The sequence below is a fragment of the Choristoneura fumiferana genome, chromosome 5 (genome assembly GCF_025370935.1).
Source record: "Choristoneura fumiferana chromosome 5, NRCan_CFum_1, whole genome shotgun sequence".
NCBI classification, from domain to species: domain Eukaryota; kingdom Metazoa; phylum Arthropoda; class Insecta; order Lepidoptera; family Tortricidae; genus Choristoneura; species Choristoneura fumiferana.
In genome coordinates, this window is record NC_133476.1 from 7,897,244 (window position 1) to 7,903,461 (window position 6,218).

The window sequence follows — 6,218 nt, forward strand, 5'->3', positions numbered from 1 at the left end:
GAGATATGTATGCATAGGAAAAATTCGTGTCTAGATTCCTGTCCAGCGGTGTTGTAGAGGTTATAGCACGCAGCACGGATTGTTGAGGACCTGGGTTCGATTCCCAGCGCTGGTCTCTTTTTCTGGTTTTTCTGTGCATCCATGTCTCTGTTTGTATTTTCGGTAGGTATATAACTACCTCTATATGTATTCTGATTTTACACCATCATCATCATCATCATATAAGCCGTACGTAGGACATCCACTGTTGGACATAGGCCTCCCCTATGGACATCCATTGCTTCGATTGGAAGCGGGCTACATCTAAGTACCTTGAACCCGCGGCTTTAACCAGGTCATCCATCCATCTGGTTGGTGGGCGTCTTACACTGCACTTGCCGATCCGCGGTCTCCATTCGGGAACTTTTCAGCCCAATGGCCATCTGTTCTCCGTGCTATATGGCCTGGCCTGCCCATTGCTACTTCAACGAGCTAATTCGCTTGGCTATGTCGGTGGCCCTCATTCTCCGACGTATCTCCTCATTTCTGATTTGATACATGGACTGTTAATTATCTCAGTATCTTCCGTAAGAATGGCACTGCTAACAAAGCACGTAGGTAATAGATAATCTTTCATTACCAAAACGCAATTTGATATATTTCACTGCTCAAGTATCATAGCACGAACCTACAAATTAGGTTCTCGGAACAATTTATCTTTTTATCATCGCGTATACCCAAGGCTTTCATCTTTCATTATGATACGACTGACATGAACGACACGGAATTCTCTGGGAATCATAAACGTGTTCGGGCACGCAGGCGTCATGAATTAATCCATCATTCTCTGTGCTGCGGTGTTATGTATATGATTATACGGATACCCGCTTCGGGCCTTTAGAAATATCACGCCTTTTAAATATTAACGCCAGATGCGATAAAACGCGGATGATACGGGTTATGGCGCGGCTTCTCGACGTTAGCGGACCTTTTGTTTCTGACGCTTTGAAGCACTGAAAAGAGATGAAGGCCGACACTTGGAAACAGTTAAGATTGATTACGTAGCCTGCAGTCTTTATTAAATTTACAGTACATAAGTGAATAAAGTCCATGTAATAATAGACTAATGTAGCTAGGTACGGGTAGGTACAATTTAGAATTAGAATAGGCTTGAACCTGTGTAGGGGAGACCGAGGACAGTTGCGACAGAGGAGAGTAGTGACAACGTCTATTTTTTGGAACATATAAGTAACTGAGCTTGCAATAGTGTGCGTTTTTTAGTTCAGGTTCAAACACGCGCTGTTGCGAGCTCGCTAGCAGAAAATAAGTTCTCAAAAATCGACAATGTCCCAACTTTCCTCTCGGTCTCCCCTAGTATAGATACGTTTCTGTCATTACACCTGATATGCCACGCATATTTATCATCTCGTAGGTACTTACAGTTACGTTTACACTTTAGTACCTTGTCAGCGCATGCCTTCTAATAACTACCCGACTGCCTAAGGAGGGTTATGTTTTTTCGAGCGTTTGTATGTAGGTGTGTGTACAGTCGCGTTCATAAACTTGTGAGCAAAAATTTGATCAAAAACAAAAATTTGAACACGACTCTATTATTAACGGTGTAGAAGCGTGTTCAGAGCATTTTCATTTCATTCATTTCATTAGTTCAGGTATCGTTAAATTTGTCAAAACTGTCGAATATCTAATATTTCAAAATGGTGTCTGCGATTTAGTTATTTATTTTACTTCTTTAGGAGTGTTTTTTTATCCTTGTAGCTAAAATATTGGGTATCAAAAGAAAACTTATGAGTAGCCCATACCATTTTTCTCATTATAAACTTTGTGTTCTTACACTTTTAAGCTGTATTTTCACAGAAACATAAAAAATATGCTTTAAAACAATTAAAAAAAAAAACAACGACACGTGACAGGCTTTGTCTAGTGTGGGGCCAAAGGCAAGCAATTTGTAAAGCGATACTTTAAAAAAAAACTTATTTTTAAACCAAACAGACTCTCTCAACGAATCTCAGATTTTCAATAAGGTAACACTGCCAACCTTCTGAACCTCTTCCAAGGGGATCATTTCTAGATTTAATTAAATTAAACTCTAAACTATAATATACTGAGCGGCATAAAATCTGGCCCTCAAATGTATGCAGTAACAGGTAATTTTGTATGTAGGCACAGTGGACTAAATTTTGTGCAGTGAGAGTGAGTATGATATTGAATAGTAAGTGACCGCTAAAAAAGATTCAAAAAGCTTTAACTAGTTACATTCTGGTACACTTTTTTTAAAACCTCGTAGATATCAGTAATTGAACGAAAACGTCCGTAGCTAATGGACGTGTGGAAACTAGAATAAAAATGGAATATATTTAGAACTCTGTAATACGTGACTTCAGATTTTGCCAAGAAAAGCTGAAAACCTTTTCCAAAGCGCATTTTACTCGCCGTAGCGAGATATTGGGCCAGATTTTTACGCTCAATCCTAACGATCCCCTATTGGTGCAAGTTACGTTACGCTTGATTGACAACTCCAAGCTCGTTTGCTTTACGGCCTCGCAATGTAATACAGCTTGCTTATAGTTCTTGCTTACTTATTGTTAATTTCAAATGTAATCTTTTACATGAATTCTGAAAAACTTACGATTAGATGTGCGAGCCCAGGATCGAACCATACGATACTCTGCTGACCACGATGATATTACAAATGAAGAAGTAACTCTTTTTGTATGTCTGTCTGTTACGTGCTTATTATTAAATTGCGGATTTGATGAATACGATAAATAAATTACTAATATTATAAAAATATGAAAGTTTGTGACTTTTTTTTAATTTATTGTAAAATATTAATATACACATCATAAGAAATATTACGCCAAATTGCAAAGCGATTCGTTGGCGAACCAATCACTCATAAACAATTTTGTGCACAATAGTTACAGTACATTATACAAAACTAAGTATACTGGTACAAGTAACAAATTTGATTTTTAGTTTTTCAACCATGTTTTAATTATTTCCTTATTTACAACCACTGGATTTGAGATATTCCTTATTTATCAACAAACAAATAATAAGTATATACCTACAATAATTAACAGAAATAAATAATAACAACTCTTAGTTTTACATTCTTCCTCCGAGAAGAGGTTAGGGTATGTGTGTGTAGGCGCTAATACACGCCACGCTGCTAAGCTATACCGGGTGTGGCCTGTAATATGATAGTATATATAAAAAAACATGTTTTGGTCAAACTAAACAACATTAGTTCAGCGACTTTTAAAAATAATGGTCTTTAGGCTTTCCTTTTTTCATACAATATAAATACTTACTGCAATCAATGTACGCCATCCTAGAACACAACTAACGTCGCCTGTCACGCTACAAACATCAACCATTTTGCTTTACATTGCTTCTTCGAATAAACTTTAAAGTGTATCTGATAAAAATTAAACACTTACTAATTATTTTTAAAAGTTTGTTCATTTTGACGAGTATGATCTATGTTTTCATTATTTGCTCATAATTACAGGCCACATCCGGTATATGCTACGCTTTGTATTTTTTAACACTTAACGCGATTTATATACACTTTCATTTAGTTAGCTTCAAGTTGTAGGTATCTAAGCTACCAGAACATTCGCTCTCAATTGAATGTCAGTGTAAAATGCAAATTTGAGAAATAACATATCGTAGAGTTAATTGCCACTGGCACGTAGGCGGAAATTGGAGCAAGATGAAACAATACGAGATAGCTCAGTTTACGACATAATTATTTCGTTACATGTTACTTAGTAGAATAATGTAGTAGCTTTATTCAGAGAATATCAACTCAAAGTCAACGTTTGCCTATATATTTTTTATTTTATTTATGTATATAATTTGTATTTTTTATAATTAAAAAAACAGTACAGTCAAGTGCAAAGATATCGACGCGACCAAATTTACTGTGATATGTATACAAGACCTTAATGTTAGGTGCACAAAGTCGTGTATATACATATTTTGTACCTTTGGCCGTATTGATAGGGTAAGTCCAGGATAGATGCCCTACTTTTTGAAATCGCACTATGTCGCACTATCTATCTAACTCAATAATTCATCATTTAATAGTAATGCGTACGATAACTATGATCCTTTATCTATTATTTTACTGTACTTGTTTTGATATAAGTCGCATAGATTTTGTCTAAATCGTACTTATTTTGACCCTTAAAAATGGGATAGGTGCCTACCGTGGGGGATAGACGACTCGGCGCAAAAGTGGGTCAGAGGATTGATGTTCTTTAAAATTAAACATGCTAAGTTAAACGTTTGTCTTTTATTTTCATTATTTTGAAATAATTAGAACCAATTATTTTTTAATACCTATTTGCCAACACCATCAGAAACCACACTACATATAAATACAAGTTATGTACATAATTGTTATTGTCGTTGTTGGCAAAACGTCGTCTTAGTATCCTAGGCAGTATTGTACACGTTTTTGCCATTTTGTTGACTCCTTTTTCTCCCTTCTTCATTTACTTGAAGGCTGCTAGCATGCTTTCTTCAGACCAGGCGAAGTTAAGCTCTGTTTTCTCGTATATTGTTTACGAGGTATTTTACCTCTATCATCATCACCATATCAGATGTAGGGCGTCTACTGTTGGGCATAGGCCTCCCCCATAGACCTCCAGTTGCTTGGATTGGAAGCGGCCTTCATCCACCGAAATTTACCAAATGGCCGGTACTGCTGGAGCAGCTCGCGGGCAGGACTAGCAGTTGAGGATGCCCTTAGGGGCATCTATGGCGATTATAAAACGGGGCAACTATAGAGGATAGCTATGCCTTTTAGGTAAAAAATGATGTACCTAATGATAAAATCACAATACAACATATTAATCGATGTAGCTTAAGCTTTGGTGCAACCAAATCAATTTATGAAAGACATAAATTATAAGCGAGTCAAAAGTTATTCCAAAACAAACACTTACGAATATAATTTCCACGTTCTCCGAGGTCTCGTCGCGGAAGGTTTTGGCACTCACAGACGAAACGCGTACGCTCTTGCTTACGATCACAGCGGCACCGAGTTTTACAGGGATGATGCTTGCTATTATGTAGTGACATTTTAGCCTCATAGTTTTGTTACTAGCCGAAATGAAAATAGAGGCATCGATCTCACTGGGGCATCTGTCCTGGAATTACCCTATCTATGCACTTGACTGTACATTCAGTGTCAAATATAAGGGAGTGGCCATACGAGTAGAAATAAAGAAAGAAGAAGAGTGTAGAAAGTAGAATTACTGATTACTTTTGCGAAACATACGAATATTAGTTGAAATTACTAATATACTTATATGCATTAAAGTAACGTAAAATAAAAAGGCAGTCAGGGTATTTGAGGTTTTCAAGAGAATAATTAACACCTCTTATATAATTTATTGGATCAGGCGTTACTTTGCGGAGGTCCATATCAATGAACAAAAAAAAATCCTTGCTCACCTGCGACCATACAATAGCTAACCTTATGCAAAATATGCGTGTTCATGCAGTTCCTCCACCTCCACACTGTAAGAACGCACACAAATCACACAAACCCATCTATCACCACCACCACACTACACTGACGCGTTTCGAACTCAACCAGACCTCATCTTCAGAGTGACACAACCGTACACCATGCTACCAGTTGTTAGACTAACGAACCACAACCAACGTTTCAATTTGTCACTGTAACTCCCCAAGTACCCACATATATTTTATGAAACAAAACAAAACTACCCACAAATTATTTGATTTTTTTAACCGTCCTTCAAAACTACCTTGATTTTTATTTATTTACTGTCAAGGCATGTTTTATTAACTACCATTGCTGAAATTAGATCCAAGCCGTAGCAAGGGAGATGAAACTAAATTTACCTGCTTATTAATAATAGACCCCATACTGTTGTATCTAATTATCTCCATGCATTCTAAAACATCGAGACGAAACCCCTTGCCATAATAATGTAACACTTCATACACATCTGAGTCCGATAAAGAATGGTTTAATTCCAACAAATGTTTGGCAAAATTCGACTTATCAGGATGCTCATTCCTATATGCCGAAACATGCTCTTTAAGTCTAGCATTAAAACTGCGACCTGCAGTCATTACAAGTGAGCTTGTATACACCCGATCTAGTTCCTTTATCTACCTTCTCTTTGTGATTAGAAAGTTTAGAGTACAAAGAGTTGTTAGTCTTAAAGCCT